The 12,954-nt window shown below is 44.8% G+C and overlaps 1 protein-coding gene across 2 annotated transcripts in view; it reads right to left on the bottom strand.

Moving 5' to 3' along the window:
* Positions 1–12,954, bottom strand: part of MMP16 (matrix metallopeptidase 16) — a 326,417-nt gene that overhangs the window by 269,945 nt on the left and 43,518 nt on the right. The gene's annotated exons all lie outside the window — the stretch shown is intronic.

Here is a 12,954-nt window from a genome sequence, read left to right as displayed (position 1 = left end):
TTCTAAAATTGTTTAGGGGCCCCGCAGGCCAGATAGAATGGCCTGGCAGGCTGCATCTGGCAATTTGCCCACCCTTGCTCTATCCTCAAAAGTCTTACCTACAAGGCCCCTAATCATTTTGTTACTCTGGACTGGTCTCTTTCAAAACTTTCTACAGCCACCTTGAAATGTGGGACCCAAAACTGAACACAGTACTCCAGATGAGACATCACCAGTGCTGACTAGAAAGGAAGAATCACTTCCCTTGATTTGCAAGTGACACTCCTGTTAATACAGCCCAGCATGCTGTTGGCTTTTTTTTTTTTTTTTTGCAACAAGAACACACTGTTCAGCCTCTTCACTGTTACGTTCAGGTCCTTCCCTGCAGTACTGCAACCTAGCCAATCATTCCCCAGCCTGCATTTGTGCATGTGGTTATTCCATCTCAACCGGATACAGAGGTCAGGCTGACTGGTCTGTAGTTCCTTGAATCCTCCTCCTTTTTCCCCTCTTAAAGATGAGCACTATATTTGCCCTTTTCCAGTCATCCAGTGCAAATGACTGGAAACCTCCATGAGTTCTCAAAAAGGATAGCCAATGGCTCCAAAATTACTTTGGCCAATTCCTTCAGGACCTTCAGCTGCATCTCACTTGGCTCTGCCAACTTGAAAGCATTTAGTTTCACTAAGCAATCCTTAACCTGTTCTGCCACTATTTTGGACTACTTGCCTCCTTCCCGATCTCTGTTGCCAACTGCTGATAGCTGTCCCTATTTGTGAAGAATGAAGTAAAAAAGGCATTAAATACTTCCGCCTTCTCATAACTGTCTGCATGAAGCCTATGAAATCTCTGGTCTTCCTCTTATTCTTGACATACAGAATCCCTTTTTATTGCCTTTTATGTCTCTGGCATCTCAAATTGTGCCTTGGCCTTCCTAACTTTCTCTGTGCATGTCCATGCATGACTCTTATATTCTTTATTCTCTCTATATTCTATTCTATTCTAGTATTCTAACCAAGTTTCCACTTTCTGTAGGATTTCTTTTTGAGTTGCAAGTCCTCAAAGAGTTGCTGTCTAGCCAGGCTGGCTTCCTGTTGCACTTACCATTCTTCCATCTCATCAGGATAGCTTGTTCCTGTGCCCTTAAGGGAGCCTCCTTAAAGTACACCCAGGTCTCCTGGACTCCTTTTCCCCTCAGACTTGCCTGCCAAGGGAACCTGCTCACCAGGTCCCTCAATTTGCTGAAGTCTGCTTTTCAGAAATCCAATGTCCTAATTCTGCTGCTGTGATTCGTTCCATCCCTTGAGATCTTAAACTCTTATCATTACATAGTCACTGTCACTAGGGGTGCGCCAACAGAGATTTCTGGGGGCCAATACCAGCAGCCAGTTTTTAAGGAGCCATATCAGTCGATACTAATCTGATTTCCGATACAGCTGTGTCCAGCTGGTAAATCTGTTGTGCTGGAAAGGGTGGGCGGAGGGAACGGAAGTGGGATGGGGGGCAGATCAACACCCTCCGCAGTGAGGCAGGGGCTGTGGTAGGAGCTGCCCAGCTGGGGCGGGGTGGGGCAGGACGGGGCACAGGACAGAGCCGCAGCTCATCTGGGGGGCACAAAATGGGAAAGCAGCTCCTGCTCCTGTGCACAACCCAGGAGGGCACAGGAGTGGAAGCATGTGCCCCCAGGTCTGCACCGGGCATGGCAAGCTGCAGCTGTAGGCTGGGGCTGCACCTGGCTCTTCCTGGCATGGGGGAGGGTGGGCTGGACCCGGCTGTGCTCAGGGCAGGTGGCGGCGGTGCTGGGAGCCAGGAAGAGCCAGGCGCAGCCCCGGCCCCAGCCTCCAGCTGCAGCCCATGCTGCCCCGCCCCACGCAGACCTGGGGTCACATGCCCCCATGCCCTCCCAGGGTGTGCACAACAGCAGGAGCTTCCCCCCCCACCCTGTACCCCCCAGACGAGCCATGGCTCCATCCCTTGCCCTGCCCTGCCTCCCTCACCACAGGGGCCTTGATCTTCCCTCTACACCCTTCCCTCCTATCCACAACAGACTTACCAGCTGCATGCAGCTCTTCAAGCTACCAGGCTATCCTCCTTGCCACCTACATGTTGCGTGCGCTGTGGCTGCACGCATGCACGGGCATTTATCAGCCAAATTATCAGGCACATCAGGCCAATTTCTGATATAGTCAATTTTCTTTATATCAGTGCCAATACGATATTGAATCAATGTATCGGTGCACCTCTTACTGTCACCCAAGTTACTTTCCACCTTCAACCAATTCCTCCCTGTCTGTGAGCAGCAAGTCAAGAAGAGCTTCCCTCTTCACTGGCCTATCTACCATCTGAATCAAAATTATCCCCAGTAAACTCCAGGCACTTGCTGGCCTGCTTGTGCACTGCTGTGTTTTCCTTCCAGCAGATGTCCCAATAATTAAAGTCCCCCATGAGAACCAAATCCTGCAATTTAGAAGCTTCCACATCGCTTGTTTAAAGAAGGCCTCCTCCATTTCCTCCTCTTGGTTTAGAGGCCTATAACAGATGCTCATTATGCTATCCTCCTACTTCTCTCCTCTCTTTTACCCAGAGGCTTTCAACCTTCCACTTTATACTGTACCTCCAAACACATGTACATCTTCATATATATAGGACAACACATCCTCCTTCTTATTCCTATCTTTCCTGAACAAGCTCTACCCATCTATTCCAGTCATGTGAACTATCCCATGATGTCCTCATAATCCCATACAAGCACACAAACTGCATGTTCTACTTTAGTTTCCTAATCTCAATTTTTGTTTTCGCCCTGGTTTTAAAATTAAATCTTATTTATATATAATTATTCCTTAGCCTGAATCCACTAGATTTTTGCTTAAAGAAACAGTAAACTGAGGAGGATACAAAGCATCCTAATACATACTGGTGGACTGACACAGCAGAAACAAAATCCAAAATGATCAGGAGTAATGTTAATAACAAGGAATAAAAACAACCTAAGACAAACAACTGGGCTCAACCCACTGTGATCCCTATAGTGGGTTGATTCTTCCCATGTCTCCCAAACATCTAATGTATAATCCTTCTTTTATAAACACATCCAAGGGGAAGGCAGAGGTTGAGTGAAAGGATAAAGTAAATATACTGAACCCTGTCGTTATATGATTGCAAAATTATAAAGAGAACAGAGAAAGAATCCTGACTTCTGATCACTTAGTGTAATGGAAACAAATATTGGTTCCCTAGCTGCTAAAAGTTTTCTGTTTTCTCTTAGGAAGTAAACCATCAATTCTCCTAGCATGGCTGGGGGTTTTAATCTGTTGGAGATTATTATAACCTCATACTGCAAAACATTATGCACGTGTGTACCTCTTTACATGATCAGGATAAAGGATATTTTAGACTCAGTCCCAAACATTAAAAAAGCATTGTTAAATGAGTAGATTGCCTCCTCTCTCCCCACTCTATTACTGGTTTAAGCAGGTATTCCCAGAAATAATCATATCTTTGATGTATAAACAACAGTACACAAATAAAATGTAGGTCGGTTACTCAGGAAGGTTACTTCCACTCCTACCAATTTCAATTTAACATAGCATTATAATACTTTTAAAAAAATGTCACGTGCATGCACGCACACACACACAGTGTGATGTTATATACAACAACTAGTTTCAGGACCTCCCTATGTTGTGTATGACCCACAAAATTCTGCCACAAAATTCATTTTGTACAATCATTGCAAATGGAAACTCATCATAAAAATGATAAAATCACTGAAACTGTTCTAAGATAATTATAGGACTATCAACAAAAGGAGACTGGCAGGCCACAGAATGAATATTATGCTGTTTTCTATTCACTCTTACAGAAAAATGAGGAGATTAACACTGATAAAGACAAATAGCAATGTCTCAATAAAAGCAAAGCAAGCTGATCAGCCTTCTAACTGAGAACCCCAGATCACATCAGTAAGCTACTGGTGTCACCTTACTGCTCTCCTCAGTTATTCACATGGAGCCTGTTGCTATATTTTTCTCCAGGAGAGCTAAATAATTCATGAGGGCATGGTGTTTTGTGAACAGGCCAGACTGCAGGCAACGGGCCAACAGCAAGGTCGTCATGGAGATCTAAAGGCAGCTTTATCCTCATTCCCCTCCTTGCTAAAAAAGATGCATACAAAATACGGAATCATCTGAACAGCTCTGCCTATTTTACCAATTTATTATATTTACATTTTTAAGGCAACAAAATAAGTGCACAAAAGGATCTTCATTGTGAATATGAGTAAAGATTAATTTCCCGATGACAAATGATTCACAATATAGTCTCTTCTTGCATGAATACAGTTACCTTTCTCCAAAATAAATAGCAAAAAAAACACATTTAAGAAAAAGATTACTAACACGAGCTTTCGTTCTTGCTCGTCAAATAAAACAAAACAACTGGTTAGATCATCCTGTATACCAACACCTGCCATTGGTTTATTTAACAGACCATATGAAATCATACATATTCTTTAAACAAAGGAAACAGTATATTATTATTGATAGCAACAATAAAAGATTCCAAGCTAAAAACAAAATGTAACAAGGAAATGCAACTTGTTTACATTATCTTCACCCATGTTTCTCCCTTCATACCTGGTAGAAAACATTAACAGTCAAAATTCTGTCATTATTCTTTAAAGAAAAAATCATGTGTGTTGGCATGGACAGAAACTATATTCACAAATACTATCAATTACATCAAAGAAGACAAGATGTTTTCGAAACATGTCCCTTCAAACCTGTTAGTCCCTTCTCATAGGATTAATAGCACATAGAAAATAACAGCATATTTTGAATTTTTTATCAAAGACTAACAAGAAAGCTTATTCTGAGGCTCTCATGGCTGATTAAACTTTAAGGCTAGGGACAGACATTACGTATAAACTGATTTAAGTGATCAGAAACTGGTTTAAACCTGTAACAGAACAGATGTTCAGTGCACATAAACCAGTTTGAATATGGCTGAAACTGGTTTAAGATAAACCTGGTTGAATGTATTATCAGACTTAACTGATTTGCTCAAACTGATTTATGCAATGTCTGTCCCAGACCCTTTGTTGGTTTAAGATAAACCAGACACCCCCAACATCCCAGAATGCTCTCTGGGCTGGGCGGGGCTCTCTGCTCCACACCAGGGCTGGCCTTGCTGAGGAGGTGTCTGTGTATTAGCTAGCAGACCATATGCTGTCTATGTCTGAGCTGAATCAACAGGCAGAATCAACAAGTAGTTGGTAATGTCCCTCTGTTGTTTTCTTAATTGGGTGGTAAACTGTTATCAATTCCCTGCTGGGCTAATCAGAGCTCCTGCCAGAGCCTCGCCATGCGCCCCTCAGTGTAGTGCTATGGAAGAAAGGGAGGGCTGCTCTAGGGCCCCCCCCCCCCCCCCGGCTTCTAGCCTGAGCCACTGCAGGCATGTTCCTGCATTTCTGGGATGTTTGTCCCATTAAAAAACCGTTTTAACCTTTCCAGGTTAGACTAACCTGCAAAGATTGAATCGGTTTAGGCTCAAGCTTTTTGAATGTCTGTCCCTAGCCTAACTTAATTTTCCATTGAAATCTTCTTTTTTTTCATGCTTGATACCATGTATATTAGATCACCTTACTTTATAAGCAACTGTTGATAAACACAACCATATTTTATGATTCACAACCACATAAACAAAATCCCATTGATTCATTATGAGACACATAAGGTAAGGACCTGAAGACCTGGTAAATCTTTCTAGAATGTGAAATCCTCTGCCTCCCATCATTTTTACTTTTTCAGATCTCTACTCTATTTGTTTCTAAAAGAAACTGTTTCTGTGGGATGTTATCATCATATGAATTTGGCACAGGAGTATTAACATATTCTCATGCTATAGTGTGCTATCTGCTTGTGATGGCACACAAAATGTGCACCCTAAAGCCAATTCAATCTACAGCTTCTTTGATACACTGACACCAACAATCATGCTCCACTTCCTTTCGGCGCCATTAGAATATAAACCTGGGTCGTAGCCTTGAAGGCAGAAAAGAAGCAGCTCTTCCAGCTGCTGTGTGTAAAGAGGGTCTGTAGGACAAAAGAAAAGTATTCTGGTAGGCAGCAGGTGGGAGGAGATGTGGGGAAAAGGCCTTAAAGGCTAGAGGCAATTTTTAACTAGTCGATTTTGACTTTCATTGCAAAAGAAACACAATAAAGATCTTTTTTTATTAAAGTTCTCTTGTTCAAAAGTTCTCATCTGTACTTTCAGGCTCTTGTACAAATACACACACACACACACACACACACACAGCTACAAAGCTGTTTCAGTCAGACCACGCTTACTCACTTAAAGAAACAGCCCTGTACCTGCCACGCTCAAAGGCTTCCAGTAGGGACTCTCATCTCTCATGGCTTTTGTCTCCGACTCCAGATCTCTGCCTAGACTTATTTCGTTTTTAATAAGTTATCCTCTTAAAAGCCTCCTGCTTTTTCCTTCTTACTTTGCCAGATTCTTCTTTCTCTTCCCAGGCTTCCCATTACAAGCCCCAGTCTCAGTGCAGCAGGGGATGCACTGACACAATGCTCTTTTTTCTTTCACCTTGACTCATCCATTTTGTACTCTCATGCAGTTCCTTCCCTGCCCAAGTAAAAATGTGCACAAGCACAAACCACTACAGGGGACTAAAACAATCATGACTCTTACATTACCCTTCACCTGGGCATTGTTTCTCTGTGGCTAGGTACAGAAGTGACACATAAACTGGTTTAAGTAATCAGAAACTGATTTAAACCTGTAACAGAACAGAAGTTCAGTGTACTTAAACTAGTTTCAAAGTGGCTGAAACTGGTTTAAGATAAACCTGGTTAAATGTAGTATCCAACTTAACTGATTTGAGTTAAACTGGTTTATGAAACTTCTATCCCAGGCCCCTGCCTGGTTTACGTTAGCATGCTTTCCAGCCCTCGGCTGAGTTGTGCTGTGCTATCTAGCTCCAGCAGGTAAGGGTTGGGCAGGAGGGGGGTAGGCAGGGATCACCCCCACCAGGCAAACCTCAGCTGAGGGCTGGGGCCAAGGAGGAGTTAAACCCCACCTTACCCCAATTATAGAGACACCCTGCTGCTAAACTTACTGAAAATTACTGCTGACTGCGACTGTGGACTACAAATCCCAGAGGCACCTGGAAACAGCAAGAGGAAGTGGTAAGCAACCCTGCAGAGTCCTGCTACTGTGATCCTGGACTGGAAATCCCAGAGACCTGGGGGGCAGCAGGAAAAGGAAGCAAACACACAGCCCACGCTGGCTACATGCCAGAAAGCCATGCTGTAGTGCTCCCCCACCCCCCCACCAGCTTCTGGCTTGAGCCACTGCAGGCATGTGGCTGCATTTTCTGAATCAAAAGTGAATGGCTGTTCATTTTCGATTGGTTCAATACTTGCAGCTTAGACTAACTTGCAAAGACTGAATCACTTAAATCTTGGGCTTTTTTACTGTCTACACTTAGCATAGGTGTTTACACTTCTGGTTCCAAAAATGCTTGCAAGCAATCTAGTTCGAGTGCCCAGGTGCCCAATTCTCATGTAAGTTATAAAGTAATTTATATTGGTTGTAGAAGTGGGGAAAGTTCCTGAATTGGAGGGGCCCAATTTGTCAGTATACCTTACTCACATTGGCCACACTGAATTCAAAGAACAAATGGGGGAAGGGCAGGGAATGGCAACAGCACACTAATTTAGTGGTTAGAGCATTTGCTGTTCAATACTGCAAATACTCTGTACCGTTTAGTTCAACAAGAAAAATGCTTTTTCTGCTCTCATTTGCAAGTGACTAAGATTTGTATCCAAATACACAGAAATCAACAAATGTAACTCCATCTTCCAAAATCCGAGTTCACTCCCTCAGTGCTGAAGAGAGCAGAAGCTCAACATCAGTATGGGCCTGCAGATCTCATTATGAATAAAATGTCCAGATTACAAAAACACAGGCCATGGACATCCGAATCACTCCAAATTCAGAACACTTGAGGCCCTGTACAGACACGTAGCCCTCAACTATGCCCTCTCGCTAGAGCACTTCAAAATCACCATGACACTATGCAGCATGCTCTCTAGTCAGGTGGCACAATAAGGGGTTCCTCAATCCTATGGCTCCATTCCCTCCAGAAAGCGGGTGAGGGAGCGGCAGGACAGACAACCAACGAGCACTCTCCTGTGTACTCAGCCTCCAATACACTGGATGGTAGAGTGCACAGGAGAATGCTTATTGGTGGTCCACTGCATTTTCCCCCAACTCTCCTGGGGGAAGGGGAAGAGTGGGGCATTGTGGGATGTCAGAGGACCAAGCAACCCTGTCATACATGTCACAACCCAAGGGTGTGATTTTTGTTTGTGTGTGCTTCGGCACTGCTGAATTATTTCCCGCCACTTGTAGCTTTCTTTGCAGGGTGCATTTCTTCGTTGCAACACAGAAATGCACATTGCAAGGAGTTCCCGCCATTTGTATTCAGATTCGTGCCCCACTATTGGTCAGTTCTAAATTATTCCTACGTGGCGGCTAGCGATTGGCTTGCTAGCCGTATAAAAGGCTTGAGTGGTTTCCGCCCAAGTTGGAGGACTCCACGACCATCAGGAGGAAGAGAACTTCACATCTTGTGAAGATCTTTAAGCGCTGCGGAGCCTATCGGACCCAGCGTGTATCTCAAGAAGGCTATAGGGGTCTGATCAGCCTCTCGCCTCTCCCCGTCGCCGCCTGATCCCTCGACGTACCCTTCCCTGCACGCAAAAGTTCCACGGAGCCTAGCAAACTTCGTGTGAGTGATCCAGAGCTCTACCCGGGGTTCGAGTCCTGCAGTTTTTTTTCTTCCGGTCGCCGAAACCCCATTGCAACGTACTCCTGAGGTTTCTGTTCATCTCCTGTCGCCGAAACCCCATTGCGACGTACCCTAACGTTCTGCAGGTTCGAGTTTTTTGTTTTGTTTTGTAACCGCAACTCAAGCAAGTTTTTCTGCCTGCACTGCGACCATCTTCGGTGTAAGTAAAATAATCTTAAATCAACCACTAAGCGTCCATGCCTAATTCTAGCGTGCCGCCTGTCTTCCCCGACTCGGTGTGTCCGGGCTGCTGACCACAGCCCGCCGCGCGAAAAAAGGGCCTCGGACCACTCCCGGCCCGCACAATACACTATGGAGTATGTACATGTAATTGGAAGCATTTCAATATGAAGCATTTCAAAGAAGTTGCTGTTTGATTCAGGGTCATTTTTTGAGCACTTTAGCCATTTTTAGAGAGCTACATAGAGCACATTCATCTGTCCATTCACCAGTTTTTGAATTACTACAAATGTTATGCCTGTCCAGTGGTACAGATATCAGCAAGTACCAGCTTCATCTTTTCTCAAATTAACTCTACGTTTTTATTTACTCAACAATTTCTGTGGATTTTTATGAATCCTTTTAAATATTGTTTTAAATAACATTCCCCTCCCCTTTTGCTATATATATCTAGGGTTACCATATTTCCAGTTTCACAAAAGAGGACACCTATCAGGGGAGTGGTCATATGATTGTGGGCAGGGGACAATGGTATGCCCAGTTACCTGCCCCTGCCCTTCACTCCCAAGCAACAGGTCCCCTGAATCCCTGCTACTGCCCCTCACATCCAACCTGCAGCCTCCTGGCACTGCCTGTGCCCCATGCTCCCGACCCACAATTCCCTGCTCCCCGTAGTGCCCCTCACTCCCAAGCCACAGCCCCCTGCTATCCCCAGCCCTGCAGCCTCTGTTACTAGGACGGAAGAGAATGTAACTGGAGGCAAGTTGCAGGAAGCCTGAAGGCAAAGCAGCAGCAGGTGTGAACTACCCAGGTGAAAAGTGCCAGGGGCTAGAAAAGGACAGGCTGCTGCTGGCACCTTGGCCCTAGGAGAATGAGACTATAAGGGGCCTGGGCTTGGGGTGGATAAGCCCAGGCTCTAGTTAGGGAAAGGATAGTGTGGTCCTGACTATTGCAGGATACTGAACCAGAGCTGGCCTTAGGGAAAAGGTTGCTCTGGGCAAACTTGTATTTTGGTGCACCTCTCTTGCCCCCTTCTCCCTCCCTGCCCCCAAAATTCAGCGATGCTACAGGCAGAGGCAGGTAGGTGGTAGGGGCATGGGGTGCAGTCCAGTGGGGAGGTGAAGTGGCCCTGTGCATGCTACCCACCTGCACTGCTCAGCTTGGCCCAGCTCCTCAGCAGTGACTGGAGATGGTGGTGGGAAAGTGAGCTGAGCTGGGGCACCACTCCACCTGCTTGGGGCAGGGATTGGCTGAGGCAGGGAAAGAGTGTGGGGTGGGTGGGTGGGCTGGGCACCTCTCCACCTCCCTGGGGCAGGGATTGGCCAGGGCAGGGGGGGAGCACAGGGGGGCACCCCCCTGAGCACAGTGCCCTGAGTTGTCACATGTTTTCCACCCCTAAGGCAAGCTCTGCATGGAACTCCCAGGAAACATTTGGTTGCAATGGAGAGTCAAGCCAGCCCAGGAAAGGTACCTGGAGGGATGGAAGAAAAGTTCCAGAGGGGGCTTGAGTTAGGTTGCTATTTTGTGCTTGAACTTTTCCACCAGAGGACTGGGCTGTGGCTACAGGGAAGGAGGAAACTATGCCTGGGAGGTACTCCCCACTATGTGGGACTAACAATAAACCCTAGCTGAGAAGACTGAAGCCAGGATAATGAAACTGGGGCCACAGGAGGGCTGCATCCAAGTCACAGCTGAGACCTGGGAACTGAGGTCTCAGACAGCGGATCAGGACTAAGGTTCAGATAAAGAAAAAGGGGACCAAGGCTTGGATGGCTGAAGCCCCAACAGGTGCTTGGAGGCCTAAAAGGGGCCCAACAAGCAAAGAAACCTGAGGAGCTACTCCTGGCCCCAGGAATGGCCTTCTCAATAAACACACAATAACATCAAAGGTGTGGCAGGACCAGGGACAGCTGTCAGGTGGGTTGGACCCCAGGGGGATGCCAGGTGCTGTGCATGGTGGACCCATGAGGCCTGCTACACCTTCATACAATTTAGCTTATACATTGGTATGCATACTACTTCTGAGCATATAGAGCACTGAGAGCTTATTAAGAGAGAATACTCTACTGGGCTGAAGAAGGGCCTGAGAATCAGGAACTCAAGAGTGACTTTTTATTGTGAACTTGGACAAGTTAAACTAATCTGCCTCCAACTCATCAGTGTGTGTTATGGTCTGAATGAGCATCCCAACAAGATTGTATTTCATAGACAGACAGTAGTTTATGGTATGTAGTAATTCTATATCATGCCATGTGATTCACTTCAATTGGATGGAATGCTGAAGTGAAGAGTCAACACACCTAGTAAGATGATAGTGAGAGCGATAGACAATAAGGTGATTAGGACCATGGCAGAGTGGCTGGAAGCTGTGTCTGGAATAACTATTAATATTTTCTGAATCAAAAGTGAATGTCTGTTCATTTGCTTATTAATTCAATACTTGCAGCTTAGACTAACCTGCAAAGACTGGATTAATTAAGCCTCAGGCTTTTTGACTGTCTGTACTAAGCAAGTACATAAAAGGTTTCAACAAATGTGCTAAAGAATGCTACAGAAATACATATTGCTGTAGCACATATTATTACCCTTGTGAGGATTTAGGTGTTACTGTTTGTCAAGCATTCTGAAGATGAAACGTGTTTAGGAAAAATATATGGGAAAAATATTTATGCCAAATCATGATTAGTTCCTAGTCAACAACAAACCAGTGCCACTCTCCATCCACCTCCCTTCCACTCTGACACCCAGTAACTCTTCCCATGCAAGTGAGATGGGAATGGATAAGCCAGAAAGAGGTTCTGCAGGAGGTAGATGGCTGGGATGTAGGCTGATACTGGCCAGGGGCAACAAGAAACTATAGCAAGGAAGGAATTCCAACATGAAGAATGGAAGAAACTTTAGACTGTGACTAGATTTACCAATATGCTGTGTCTCCATCATGTCTTGGCAGATACACTGCTGAGCACCCACCCATTCTAGTTCACACAGACCAAGCCATGAAATAAACTGGCAAAAACTCTTTGGGGCATCTTCCACAGCCCGTCTCAAGGTGAACAGTGACTGATGTCTCAAAAACAACTGCAGGGGAAAAAAAAAAACAATAACAGGCTTCACTAGGACATTTTCGGGTTTTGAAATGTTTGAGCAGGACAAAGCAGCCAGCCATGCTCAGAAATGCCTCTGCCCAGGCATAATGGGGATGCAGTTTAGTTGTACTCTTTGACTCTGAATCAAAACTCCTTCCTCTAGGGACAACACGTCTTCAAGTGGCATACATTCATCCATAATTATTACATGTTCTTCTCCTATCATCATATAACACTTAGCTCCTGGCATCAAAGAAATCCTGTAGACTGCCCATGGACATTTTCATATTCTTTTCTATGGGATCCAAGAAGTTTCAATGACTCTACAATTGAGTCCAAAATGGAGAATTTCCTAGTGACTACAGTGTTTTTTACATAAAATATGTGGGTTAAAAAATTAAATGTAATTTTGGGAACCAAGCTGTAATTTCTTTGGAGAGTCCCAGGGAATAGTGCAATGCATCTCTCTCAGGCTCTATTTTACTGCAGGCAGAAAGGTATTTTTATTATGGCGCACTATCCTTCATTATCTTGGCAGGAAATATCTACATGAACCTCAACCTGGAAAAATGAAAGCTAATATATCTGGAGAAAAAGAATGCACAAAACAGACATTAAGTGTAAAGAAACACTTGATGAAAAAGGCCTAGAGGTAATAACGAATAAGATTAAACATGAAGGGAAGAAGGTCCTTCTGCTCTCTGGTCTGAAGCAATTGCAGTTGAAACCACTTAGAGTGCCCTGAACAAGGTCTGTGAGTGCCAAACAATGAGAGAATTTTCCAACAGGAGCACACGCACGCTTTCAAAAATACAGAGTTATTTTTGGGGGAGC

The sequence above is a fragment of the Alligator mississippiensis genome, chromosome 3, assembly GCF_030867095.1.
Source record: "Alligator mississippiensis isolate rAllMis1 chromosome 3, rAllMis1, whole genome shotgun sequence".
In the NCBI taxonomy this organism is placed as follows: domain Eukaryota; kingdom Metazoa; phylum Chordata; order Crocodylia; family Alligatoridae; genus Alligator; species Alligator mississippiensis.
The sequence above is the reverse complement of the archived record's forward strand: the minus strand, read 5'-3'. Positions and strand labels throughout refer to the sequence as shown.